This window comes from Chiloscyllium punctatum, chromosome 3 (assembly GCF_047496795.1).
Source record: "Chiloscyllium punctatum isolate Juve2018m chromosome 3, sChiPun1.3, whole genome shotgun sequence".
NCBI lineage: Eukaryota > Metazoa > Chordata > Chondrichthyes > Orectolobiformes > Hemiscylliidae > Chiloscyllium > Chiloscyllium punctatum.
Window position 1 is genome coordinate 71,291,276 of NC_092741.1, and position 13,914 is coordinate 71,305,189.

The following is a 13,914-nucleotide window of genomic DNA, read 5'->3' on the forward strand; positions in this document are numbered from 1 at the left end:
GCTGTTGTCTGTGCCATAATGTTCAGACTGATTCTTGTCTAAAAAATGAGTGAACAGAGTCTTACATGGATTCATGCAGTTTTTGAGCAAAGTACAATGTATCTCTGCGAGTACAAATTCACCCTATAAATGTAAATGTGTGTGTGTGCATCTGGGTTTGCATGCGTGTGTGTGTGTGTCTGGGGTGAGGGGTTGTGAGTGTCTGTGAGAGAGTGTATATGCGTGTGTGTGAGTGTAAAGGGGTCTAAGTCTCACCTTTACACCACTCTCTGCCTTCTGCCAGTCATCCATTCCTGTATCTATGCCAGTACCTCCCCCTAACATCACAGAGTCATGGTCATAGAACCTTGGAGTCATACAACATGGAAACAGACCCTTAGGTCCAACCATTCCATGCCGAACATAATCACAAAGTAAACTAGTCCCGCCCGCCTGATCCTGGCCCATATTCCTCCAAACCTTTCCTATTCATGTACTTATCCAAGCGTCTTTTAAATGTTGCAATTGTACCCAGTTCCACCACTTCCTCAGGTAGTTCATATCACACACGAATCACCCTCTGTGTAAAAAAATCTGTGTCCTTGAACCTTAAAAATGTCCCCATAGTCTAGAGATCCCCTAAACTATGGACTCATCTTATTTAGCAGCCTCCAAAGCAGCACTTGTCAAAGGCCTTCAGGAAATCCAAATAGGTCACATACACTGGGTCTCCTAACTTGCTAATTACTCCCTCAAAGGATTCTAACAGATTTGTCAGGTGTAACCTTCCCTTAATGAAGCCATACTGACTCAGTCCTATTTTACCATGCACTTCTAAGTATACTGTAATCTCATCCTTAATAAGGACTCTAATGAGTAAGACCTTATTAGTAAGGCAATGCCTTCAATGTGTTCCCTCAGGACTAATGAAGGGCTTATGCCTGAAACATTGATTCTTCTCCTCCTTGGATGCTGCCTGACCTGCTGTGCTTTTCCAGCACCACACTCTCGATTCCCTCAAGACCGTTTGGACTTCTGTGCCCAAGCTTTGCAGTAGGACTTAAACCCAGAATCTTGTGACTTAGATTGGAAGAGTGTCACCAACTGAGCCACAAATCACACTAGAGCCAGAGATGGTACTAAGACACAGCTAACGCTAAAGGTAATTGATTTAATTCAGCTATTTTACTGATTTGTCTTTGCCATAAAGTTTAAGTAATTTATGGCAGCAAGAAAAATTGGCAGTGATTCCTCATCTAATACTTTATAAGCCATATAATAAATGCAAAGTTGTGTATCAAAAGTGATTCATGAGATATTTCCACAGCTGCACAAACTGTATCAAGGCTTTACCTTGGTGGTAAATCTTTCACTAGTGAATTAAAAACACCATTTGAAGCAATTATTAAATATGTGTGTCGGGGGGCAAATAAATCAACCTAATCTACTCACACAGTTGTTTTCTTAAAGCTTTACTCAAGATTTGCTAAAATTATAAATCAGATTTAGATTATAGGCATTGTCCTGTTCCTGCTTGTTAAAATGAAAAAATGAATGATATTCTTTTAGTTCCAAGACAATTGGAAATCATCGGGAAAAGAAATGGGATCTGAATAAACAAAAAGCCAGTGTATACTAGACCTTCTGCTATCCAATCCTGATTAAGGCATTATGCCCGAAATGTCAACTCACCTGTTCCTTGGATGCTGCCTGGTCTGTTGCGCTTTTCCAGCACCACACTTTTGACTCCGACGTCTACTATCGATATTTGTTACTTTGTGGATGTTGTCTAAATGAAATAGAGAATTTGGGGAAAAAGTACAAATGAAGAGTTCTAATATCCAGTGGTGCTTTATATCAACCAGAATTTAATTCTGGTTGGAACACACATACTTAAAGAAAAGGCTATTACATGGAGCATTGAATCCCTAGATTTCCCCCTTGATGAACCTGGTACAATATCTTCTGACATCTAATTTATTTCTTTGTTTTAGACTTTGAATATGATTTTGATACTTTGTAAAAAGCAACACAGTTGCCTCCTTGATAACTCAAGACTATTGTTCAAGTATTTCTAGGGCTCAGGCACAACATTCAGCTTTCCTGGTTATTCTACTGTTTTCATGAGCTTCTTGTATCAAAAGAATCACTTTCAGCTCATTTAGCTGACCAAGCTCAGTTTTTATACTTCTAAATCAAGGCCTAAGTTTATGTAATATTGAATCAGGTAAAGGAGAAGGCTAATGTTTCATAAAATAGTTTTTATAGTTGTCATTGCAACAGGCCAAAACCAATGACTTCACGCTATTAGAACAGATATCGCAAACAAAATGTCTTCATGCCATTAGAACACATATCACAAACAAAATGAAGTTACTTTTTTTGCATTAAGCAAACAAAACTAACATTTAGAATGATCATTTTCATACAGCCATCTGCAGTATACTTACCAGCTTGGTTAATAGCCCTAAATTTGCAATCCTAGTTACTGGGACTCGGAGGACTGTGCCTCTGCTAGAGGACTTCCTGTTATTTTCCTGCAGCCACTTCATTTGAGAACTCGAGTGTAAACTTTTTGCTTGCTACGAAGCAATATAAGATCACTGCCAATGTACAAGGAGCAATGTTGTTTTCAACAATGTATAATTGGAAGAAATAAAGATCAAAGCAAAATTAACCCAGTTACGAAACTGCTGACACAGAAAAATGCTCAGAAAGGGACTATAATTGAAACATGGTATATATCAATAAACTGTAGTTATTTGTCCTCATTTGCTATATTTAGACTTAGACTTATGATACAGCTTTGAGTTAAACCACATGCTTGCAGTGTTAGTCTTTGATTTAATTAGCTTTTAATGAACTACGAAAGTGAAATTAATTCTTTAAAATTATATTGTGAAGAGAACATATGTTTTGCTGATATTTACATGAATGTTTAAAATTTAAATGGGCTGATGCAACTGGTTACAGAGATTTGAGTGGTGAGGGCTTTTGTGAGATGTGGGACAGAATTGGGTATGATTATCGGAGGGGCCATGTCAATGTTTGTACCACTTTGCTTTATCTTTTCTCCAACAACATTGCAAAATTCTCACTGGGCAGTGGCAAGTTCCTCATTAATAGATTTTATTTCTTGTCAAACGACTTGCAAACAGCCTAACTCACCACATGAATATTCCGGTTGCAATCTTAAAAGAAAACTCACCAAAACTCACCAAATTGGCAACCGGGGAAACCTGGCAGGTTCTTGCATGTTTAACTCACCACTTGCTCCAAACAGCCTCCATGTTGGGCACCAACATCTTAAGGCACACTCCATGGGCACATGCCACTCCTATGTCCACAGACATTGTATCTGATATCTGCCAGAATCTGAGCATTCTCATGTCACATCTCTGATCTATTTACAGGACACTTCTGCATCTTCAATGCTGCACATTCTCACTGTGTCTGCGTGGGTTTCCTCCGGGTGCTCCGGTTTCCTCCCAAAAATGTGCAGGTTAAGTGAACTGGCCATGCTAAATTGCCTGTAGTGAAGGGGTGAATGTAGTGGAATGGGTCTGGGTGTTGCTCTTCGGAGGGTCGGTGTGGACTTGATGGGCTGAAGGGCCTGTTTCCACACTGTAAGTACTCTAAACCTCAGGCTGCACTGGCAACTATCATTGTAATGCTGCAGCAAGGACATTGGGTGCTCAGTAACACACCGAGCTCATGACCAGGCTGCATCTCCAGGTTCTTTGCTTGCTGTGATAACGCTTGCTCGCTCTGAGCCTACAGCATCGCTGCTTTGCCTTGCCATTTTATATTTTGTCTTTTCAGCCAAACATGCAGAGCTCGTGTCACTGATATCCTGCCTTGACATTTAGTGCAGATGCAAAGGCAGGAAGCTTGTCATGGTTATCAGCAGATCTCAGTCATGTCAAGGGGGACAGCCTTCAGGTAAGGGTTCCCTGCATGGCAACTCAAGGGCAGCCATCAATACTAGTCATGTCCCGCTCAGGGTGGTCAAAGTCAGGATCCCCCCCTTCCTAAGTGGTGAGGAGCCAAATGACAAGTAGCACACCACCCATACTGACTCTTTCTGCCCAAATGTTGCCTGCTTTCCTCCTGGGATGAAAGAGAGGTGGCCACTGTGAGAGATGAAAGCAGGTGGCACTGCAGTTGCTGTTGGTACAGATGGGCAGGTGCCCTGAGTGAGTGAGTTAGACAGAACAGGCGACATGCAGGGTTAGTAGTGTCACAGGTTGGGGTGTGTGAGGAGTAATATTGTGGCATTTTGCCCAAAAAGAAGTAGTTGTCTTTCTTTATCTACATAATGTAGATTTTGCTGATAAAGGCCATCATTTACTGTCCATTTCTAATTATCTTTGAGAATTTAGGTGGTCAGGAGCCAAGGTGGTTAAAGTTAATGACTGTTGTTGATGGCTGAGTTTCTCCTTTGCATAACAGTATCCTATTAGAATCAATCAATTGGATCTATTTCCTGGTTCAATCATGACATTGTAGAAGGGCACTGATTCACTGTAACACTGTAGTAGGATGATCTTATTATTTTAGCTCCTAAAAGTTGTCTCTGCTATGCAGAAAAGATTAAATAAAAGAAAATATTGACCTTCACACAGCAATATCTAGATTCCTTTTTCTGAAGATACCACCCCCTCACACACAACCCTCAACCTCACCCTCATCTGCAGGCCACACCACCCCCATACACATACAATGACACCATCAAACCCACCCTATACACACAGTCTCATCATCAAACCCACTTCCCCACACACAATCAGACCATCAAACCGACCCCCACATCCATACTCAACCCCACACACACTCCAACACTTCTCATCACTTTACTTCCATACCTAAGCCTACACCCCTCCCCATAACACACAAAGACACCTTCCCCACCTCCACTCCCAACCTCACACCCACACCTCCCTCCCACCACACCCACCTCACCCCGCCTCTCCCCACCCCACCACTTATATAATTCAGTCCATTAAGGCAGCCATTTCAAGTCATTGGAAATGGAAGAAATTTTGGATAAAACAGGCTTTAAATAAGTACAGAGAAAGGACAAAGGGTGGGAGAAATAAAGAAAAAGAACGAAAGGTAGTGGATGGAAGGAAAGTATTCAGGCTGAAGCATTCTGGTAGGTAGTGTGGACTGACTCATGCATCCTTCTAAAGTGTCAGTCAGAGACTGACCAGTGTAAAAAATGTCAGCTCTGGAGCAATGACACGGTGTGGGCAGCATTCACACACTTGGAAGGAATGCAACCCCGCCATACAATCTGGGTTAGCTGGCAGTGCCAACCACACCTGCAGCACCAGCGCTGAATGCTGCCAATACTGCAATAAGGGCCATGAAGAAGACAACCATGGATCCTTTGAGTGGGTAAGTCTGGAAGGTACTGGTCAGAGAGGATTGGCCTGTCTTATAGGGAGGGGTGGGCACAATGGTAGTGGTAGTTAGGTTTTAAAATATATGCAGATCTGAAGGAATGGGAGTTCAAGTTACTCTAGGTGTCCTCGGATTGAGGAAACTTATTAAACTATTAATCACCTCCTCCCCAGGATTTTAAAACCACTTAAAACAAAATCAGATTATATCTTCTCACCAACCTACTCACTTCAACCTTTTACAGCATGGCAGGGTTAATTGGGTTAATTGAAATTCTAACAAGCTCAAATTCTAACAAGATCAGAAATGATTGATTTCCATATGGGAGGTGGTCGTAGGGCACTTGTGCTGGAGTAATAACATTCCTATCTCTGGACAAGAAGATCCAGGTTCAACTGCCACCTACATAAGAGATGTGTCCTAACATCTCATTACAGATTAATTTTGTTGCTGTGTTATCGGTCTGCCCTATTTTACATGTTCTCACACTGAAAACACAGCCCACGTGGGCATGCAATATCCAGATCGGAGTGACAAAGAAGTGGGACAAGGCAAAGAGGACATGGATATTGTACAAGCAAAGAAGCAACAGAGTGGTCTCTCAAGGAGCTGGAATGAATAACAACAAAATCATCACCAAAAGCTGCTGACTGAAGAAATGGGAGCAATCATGGCCAACTAGAGTCATAGAGTCATAGAGATGTACAGCACGGCAACAGACCTTTCAGTCCAATCCATCCATGCTGACCAGATATCCCAACCCAATCTGGCCCCACCTGCCAGCACCCGAACCATATCCCTCCAAACCCTTCCTATTCATATACCCATCCAAATGCCTCTTCAATGTTGCAATTGTACCAGCCTCCACCACATCCTCTGGCAGCTCATTCCATACATGTACCACCCTCTGTGTGAAAAAGTTGCCCCTTAAGTCTCTTTTATGTCTTTCCCCTCTCACCCTAAACCTATGCCCTCTAGTTCTGGACTCCCCGACCCCAGGGAAAAGACTTTGCCTATTTATCCTATCCATGCCCCTCATAATTTTGTAAACCTCTATAACGTCACCCCTTCATCCTCCGACGCTACAGGGAAAACAGCCCCAGCATGTCCAGCCTCTCCCTGTAGCTCAAATCATCCAACCCTGGCAACATCCTTGTTAATCTTTTCTGAACCCTTTCAAGTTTCACAACATCTTTCCAATAGGAAGGAGACCAGAACTGCATGCAATATTCCAACAGTGGCCTAACCAATGTCCTGTACAGCTGCAATGTGACCTCTCAACTCCTGTACTCAATACTCTGACCTATAAAGGAAAGCATACCAAAAGCCTTCTTCACTATCCTATCTACCTGCAACTCCACTTTCAAGGAGCTATGAACCTGCACTCCAAGGTCTCTTTGTTCAGCAACACTCCCTAGGACCTTACCATTAAGTGTATAAGTCCTCCTAAGATTTGCTTTCCTAAAATGCAGCACCTCACATTTATCTGAATTAAACTCTGTCTGCCACTTCTCAGCCCATTAGCCCATTTGGTCCAGATCCTGTTGTAATCTGAGGTAACACTCTTCGTTGTCTATCACACCTCCAACTTTGGTGTCATCTGCAAATTTACCAACTGTACCTCTTATGCTCGCATCCAAATCATTTATGTAAATGACAAAAAGTAGAGGACCCAGCACCGATCCTTGTGGCACTCCACTGGTCACAGGCCTCTAGTCTGAAAAACAACCCTCCCACACCACCCTCTTCTACCTTTGAGCCAGTTCAAATGGCTAGTTCTCCCACAGCTACCTAGACTACACCTCCTCCCACCCTGCCCCCTGGAAAAACGCCATCCCATATTCCCAATTCCTTCGTCTCCGCCACATCTGCTCCCAGGAGGACAAGTTCCAAAACTGTACAACCCAGATGGCTTCCTTCTTCAAGGACCGCAATTTCCCCCCAGATGTGGTTGACGATGCCCTCCACAGCATCGCTTCCACTTCCCGCTCCTCCGCCCTTGAGCCCCGCCCCTCCAGCTGCCACCAGGACAGAACCCCACTGGTCCTCACCTACCACCCCACCAACCTCCACATACAGTGTATCATCTGCCGTCATTTCCGCCACCTCCAACCGGACCCCAACACCGGGGATATATTTCCCTTCCCTCCCCTATCAGCGTTCCGAAAAGACCAATCCTCCGTGACCCCCTCGTCAGGTCCACACCCCCCACCAATCCAACCTCCACTCCTGGCACCTTCCCCTGCAACCGCAAGAAATGCAAAACTTGCGCCCACACCTCCCCCCTTCTTCCCTCCAAGACCCCAAAGGATACTTCCATATCTGCCACAAATTCACCTGCACCTCCACACACATTATCTATTGCATCCGCTGCACCCGATGTGGCCTCCTCTATATTGGGGAGACAGGCCACCTACTTGCGGAACGTTTCAGAGAACACCTCTGGGACACCCGGACCAACCAACCCAACCACCCCGTAGCTCAACACTTCAACTGCCCCTCCCACTCCACCAAGGACATGCAGGTCCTTGGACTCCTCCATCGCCAGACCATAGCAACACGATGGTTGGAGGAAGAGTGCCTCATCTTCCGCCGAGGAACCCTCCAACCACAAGGGATGAACTCAGATTTCTCCAGTTTCCTCATATCCCCCCCCCCCACCTTGTCTCAGTCAAATCCCTCGAACTCAGCACCGCCTTCCTAACCTGCAATCTTCTTCCTGACCTCTCCGCCCCCACCCCACTCCGGCCTATCAACCTCACCTTAACCTCCTTCCACCTATCGCATTTCCAACGCCCCTCCCCCAAGTTCCTCCTCCCTACCTTTTATCTTAGCCTGCTGGACACACTTTCCTCATTCCTGAAGAAGGGCTTATGCCCGAAACGTCGATTCTCCTGTTCCTTGGATGCTGCCTGACCTGCTGCGCTTTTTCAGCAACACATTTTCAGCAAATGGCTAGTTCTCCCTGTATTCCGTGAGATCTAACCTTGCTAATCAGTCTCCCATGGGGAACCCTGTCGAATGCCTTACTGAAGTCCATATAGATCACATCTATCGCTCTGCCTTCATCAATCCTCTTTGTTACTTCCTCAAAAACGTCAATCAAGTTTGTGAGACATGATTTCCCACACACAAAGCCATGTTGACTATCCCAAATCAGTCTGTTAAACATAACTGAATTCAACAACTGTCGAACACTCTCCTACCTGCTTTCACTTCATTTCTTCTTTTCACTGTTGCTTCCACGCCCCCAAACCTATTTCAATATTTGTTTAAAACCTGTTACATTCAGTTCTGACAATAAGTTATCGACCTGAAATTGCTTCCTCTCTTCACACATGCTGCCTGACCTGTAAAGCATTTCCAACATTTTTTGGTTTTATTTCAGTAACTAATCTTCAGTGTAGATCAAGGTTCTTGCATTGAACATGATTGATTTTCATTTTTGTATACAAAAAGTTTTTTTTTAGTAGGTCTTTGTACCCGAGAATACTGTGTATGATGAACTCACTTGTCACAGAGACCTAGATTTTGCAGCCAGAATAAACAACATTACATTTCACAGTTTGATGGTTCAAATATGTCCTTGAAAAAAAATTAGAGACAAGAGAGAAATCCCATATAATGGTTGAAGAGTTGAAAGTAAAGTACAGTAACAGCTGCATGTAAGCATACTGAATAAATTACCTGGAATGGAATTTTGTTAGCATGAATGGGCTGAATTCAGAAAGGCGAAGACTGATAAAATTGTCAGATACAAGCACATGAATAAAGAAAAGTAATATAAATTAAATGGAACTATTTCAAAGACAGATTATAACTAAAATTTGGTGGTCCTATTTTAAAAGAAGTGAAGTGATTCAGAGTGGAGAGATGCAGAAGGTGGCAAAAAAATTGAATAAAGTTGCTTTTAAAAGCAAAATAACACATGGGCTCCTTAGCTTTATAAATAGAAGCACCGCAAACAGAAGCAAAGCAGTACTTTCATAGATCACTGGTTAAGCCTTAATGTGTTCAGTTCTGGGCACTTTTAGCTGGTTGGGTAGGGTATGTCCCTCAAACAAAGGCAATTGGTGCTTAATTTAGGAGCTGGATATCAGGTTTAGAAACCCTTGCCAAAGTGCCTTTTGGTTTGGTGGGATTTGGAGAGGTAGCACAGGTCTCTTGCCTGGTCTCCAATTGGGCAGGTGAGAACCATGCTCCTTCAAAAAATTTTACCCAGGAATTAAGAATCATTATGTCATCCACAAGCAAAGAGAAGCGATTTCCACAGCATGTAACTAGCATGCCAGATTAAAGATAATTTTCAAAGAGACTGAAGCAAACTGATGATTTGTTTTTAATGCCAAAATTTCAGGCATTTCATTATGCCTATATGTCTGAGATTTGTCCAGTCTGCCACATCAAAGTGCCCATCTGACTGTGGAATAAGCCAGGGCACTTTAATCCCCTGACCTTATTGCAGCCCAACTCATAGAGATACGACACCTCGCAGACCTCAGCTTCCCTTGGTGCTAACTCATTGCCATTGGACAGAATGAGTGCCTGTCTGGGCTATGCTTCTTCTATACTGTTACATGCATCTGCATTTAAAAGAGAATTGAGCATTCTCCTCAAGGAGAACTACCTCAGGAAGATTTTTGTGGTGATAGCAATTTAAAGTGCTTACACTTACGACACAAAAGTAAATTGCATAATCCCTACAAATTTCAGGCATTCCTAGTCAAGCTATTTCTTGTGTATATGGAACATTCCCTATGTGCTTCTGGCATTATCTGTTCTGTATTTAAAATACCCCCTTTTGCTGTCTTTAAGTCAATGGCACGTTCCCAAGGTATGAATGAGTGTTGTGTACTTTCCCTGTCACCCTGTGCTGCAATAACATGTCCATTATTCCACTGGCTACTTTAATTGCTATGATAACCTTTCAAAAGAGATAAAGAAAGTATTCAGTCTCTTCCATAACTTCAGGATTAAATGGGCAAACTTGAATATTTCAGCCTATGTAAGCCTGTATTAAGTCTAGTTCCCTCACTACAGTGGCCTTCATTAGAATGCTTCTTTCTCAGCTTGAGGCATTTCAGTTGCAACTCTTGTTCTCTTTCCATTTCTCGGAATCCCCTCATTTTTCTCCATTCCCATTCCTCTCTTTCTCTCTCTCTTCCTGTCTCTCTTTCTCTCTCTCTCTCATTTTCCCTTTCTGTCTCTCCATTCCAGGAACTCCAATTCTAATTTTAGCTGTTCCAATTTTAAATGGTCAGTTTCCCTGTCCTCAGGCTCTACCTGTGGATATTTCCTCATTTGTTTTGCCATTTCTGTTTCTTATGGCTTTCAGAGTGAATATAAATTCTAAGTGCCTATGTTTATTGAACATTTTAAATCCTTTCATTCAAATTCTTCCATAGACTTTTAGGTTCTCACAAGTATTTTGCCCTGCTTCATGCAAGCCTGAAGATCAAACATAGACACTTCAGTGCTTTTCGTTTTCAGAGATTCTTTTATTTTTAAACAGCTCTGGAAGTAACAAGTTGTTTCTCCCCAACACTCCCTCCTTCTCACTTCAATTGTTTTGTTTTCTGTCAAAACTCTGCCCATCTCTGAATTCCCAAGTTTGTTATGGTCAGGTGAGGAAAGGTGTTTCAATTCCCCTATTTAAAAAAGACGTCAGGTCATTCACAGCAAACATTTCTATTTCATTTAAGTACACAGCTTTCATATTTCAATTAAAATATAGATACAGTAATCAGATCAAAATGATGTACCTAATTATAAGGTTTCCTTGAGTGAAAGAAATGGAACTTTACTATCTACTAACCGTACTAATTGTAATAAAATGCAATACTGAACACGTAGATACACAAACACATTTAAGCAAGAGTACAGAGAGTAGTATAACGTTTACATGGCTTATAGGCTGCCTGCAGCCCTGGACAGGGGGCTTGCAACACAGTCAGGGTGACTGTGAAGAAGGTGGAGGATCGTACACCAGTCGATCGAACCCTGTTCATCAAGAAGGTACTGTTGGGATGCTGTGGGTTTGGTGCTTTTTGGCCTTTTGGCTCGGAATATGTATAGTTCCTGAGGATCAGAGGAAGGGATTCTGCTCAAGTGCTGCAGGTTCGACGCAGCGGACGTGTGCTGGTGGGGGAGAAACCACGGGGATCGTGTTGCGAGTTGTTGGAGCTACTGGAGACCATCGCTGGATCGTAATTGGATGTTGGAGGATCGTTTGGTTGTGTTGACCTGCTCTTGGTGGATCTTTATGCTGGCTTTGTTTTTTTTTTATTTCAAAAATATACTTTATTCATAAATGATTTGATGGTCTGTACATTGGATCATGCCATACATATGTCCATATTTACAAACACAGATTCGACTTTATTCTTGTCCTTTACAATCCTGTGCATTTTTTCAATCTTGTATATATACATATATTTGGCTGAGGCATCAGCAGAGCCCAAAAAAAACATCCGTATGGGCCCCCTGTTCTTCTTTCGGCAGGCCGATCTTACACGGTGGTCTTTCCCCACCGCGCCTTGGCGGCAGCTGCCCCAAGCTTCAGCGCGTCCCTCAACACGTAGTCTTGGACCTTGGAATGTGCCAGTCTGCAACACTCGGTCGGGGTCAACTCCTTCAGCTGGAAGATCAACAGGTTTCGGACCGCCCAGAGAGCGTCCTTCACCGAGTTGATGATCCTCCAGGCGCAGTTAATGTTCGTCTCGGTGTGAGTCCCGGGGAACAGGCCGTAGAGCACGGAGTCCCGCGTCACGGCGCTGCTCGGGACGAACCTCGACAAGCACCACTGCATTCCTCTCCAGACTTCCTCTGCATAGGCACATTCCAGAAGGAGGTGTGTGACAGTCTCGTCCCCCCCGCAGCCACTTCGAGGGCAGCGTGCGGTGCGGCAGAGAGTCCGGGCGTGCATAAAGGATCTCACGGGCAGAGCCCTTCTCACCACCAGCCAAGCCACGTCTTGGTGCTTGTTGGAAAGTTCTGGCGATGAGGCATTCTGCCAAATGGCTTTGACAGTCTGCTCAGGGAACCGCTCGACAGGATCCGCCCTCTCCTTTTCCCGAAGGGTCTCAAGGACGCTACGTGCTGACCACTTCCTGATGGACTTGTGGTCAAAGGTGTTTTTCCTCATAAATTTCTCCACGAAGGACAGGTGATACGGAACGGTCCAACTACTCGGAGCGTTCCGCGGCAGCGAGGCCAGGCCCATCCTTCGCAACACCGGGGACAGGTAGAACCTCAGTACGTAGTGACACTTGGTGTTTGCGTACCGGGGATCCACGCACAGCTTGATGCAGCCACACACAAAGGTGGCCATCAGGGTGAGGGTGGCATTGGGCGTGTTTTTTCCCCCATTGCACCGGTCTTTGTACATAGAGTCTCTTCGGACCCGGTCCATCTTTGATCTCCAAATGAATTGGAAGATGGCCCGGGTGACTGCGGCGGCACAGGTCCTGGGGATAGGCCAGACCTGTGCCACATATAGCAATACTGAGAGGACCTCACACCTGATGACCAGGTTTTTTCCCACGATGGAGAGCGACCGTTGCCCCCATCTGCCTAGTTTCTGTCTCATCTTCCTGATCCGTTCCTCCCAGGTCTTGGCGCACGCCCCAGCCCCCCCGAACCAAATACCCAGCACCTTCAGGTGGTCAGTCCTGACGGTGAAGGGGATAGAGGATTGGTCGGCCCAGTTCCCGAAGAGCATGGCCTCGCTCTTGCCTCGGTTTACCTTGGCCCCCGAGGCCCGTTCGAACTGGTCGCAGATGCACACGAGTCTGTGCACGGACAGCGGATCCGAGCAGAAAACAGCGACGTCATCCATGTACAGGGAGGCCTTAACCTGCAGGCCCCCGCTGCCAGGAATAGTCACCCCTCTCAGGCTCGCATCCTTCCTGATGGATTCGGCAAATGGCTCTATGCAACACACAAACAAGGCGGGTGAGAGGGGGCATCCCTGCCTGACTCCAGATCTTACAGGGAAGCTATCTGATTCCCACCCATTGATTGAGACTGCACTGACAATGTTGGTGTAGAGCAGTCTGATCCAAATTCCGATTCCCTCCCCAAAGCCCATTTTGGAGAGGACATCCCTCATATATGTATGCGATATCCTGTCAAAGGCTTTCTCCTGGTCCAGGCTGATGAGGCAGGTGTCCACCCCCCTGTCCTGCACGTAGGCGATCGTATCCCTGAGGAGTGCGAGACTCTCAGAGATCTTCCTGCCCGGTACAGCACAGGTTTGGTCCGGGTGGATCACCGATCCCAGAGCAGACCTGACCCGGTTGGCGATGACCTTTGACAGGATTTTGTAGTCTGCATTTAACAGTGAGATCGGTCTCCAATTTCTAATTTCCTCCCTCTCCCCCTTCCGCTTGTAGACGAGGGTGATGATGCCTTTCCTCATGGATTCACTCATGGTACCTGCCCGGAGCATACTGACATACACCTCCAGCAGGTCCTGGCCGATCAAGTCCCAAAGAGCGGAATAAACCTCGACCGGTAAGCCGTCGCTTC

The 13,914-nt window shown here is 44.8% G+C and overlaps 1 protein-coding gene across 5 annotated transcripts in view; it reads right to left on the bottom strand.

The window, feature by feature from the left end:
• Window positions 1-13,914, bottom strand: part of LOC140460424 (four and a half LIM domains protein 2-like) — a 75,708-nt gene that overhangs the window by 19,605 nt on the left and 42,189 nt on the right. For 2 of the 5 annotated variants that reach the window (XM_072554989.1, XM_072554983.1), the window contains exon 2: window positions 1,672-1,768. The exons of 2 other annotated variants lie outside the window; for them this stretch is intronic. The gene's annotated coding sequence lies outside the window, so the exon portion shown is untranslated. Of the gene's footprint in view, window positions 1-1,671; window positions 1,769-2,429; window positions 2,531-13,914 lie in introns of those variants that run through there. One more of the 5 variants, XM_072554990.1, reaches the window with a different exon arrangement.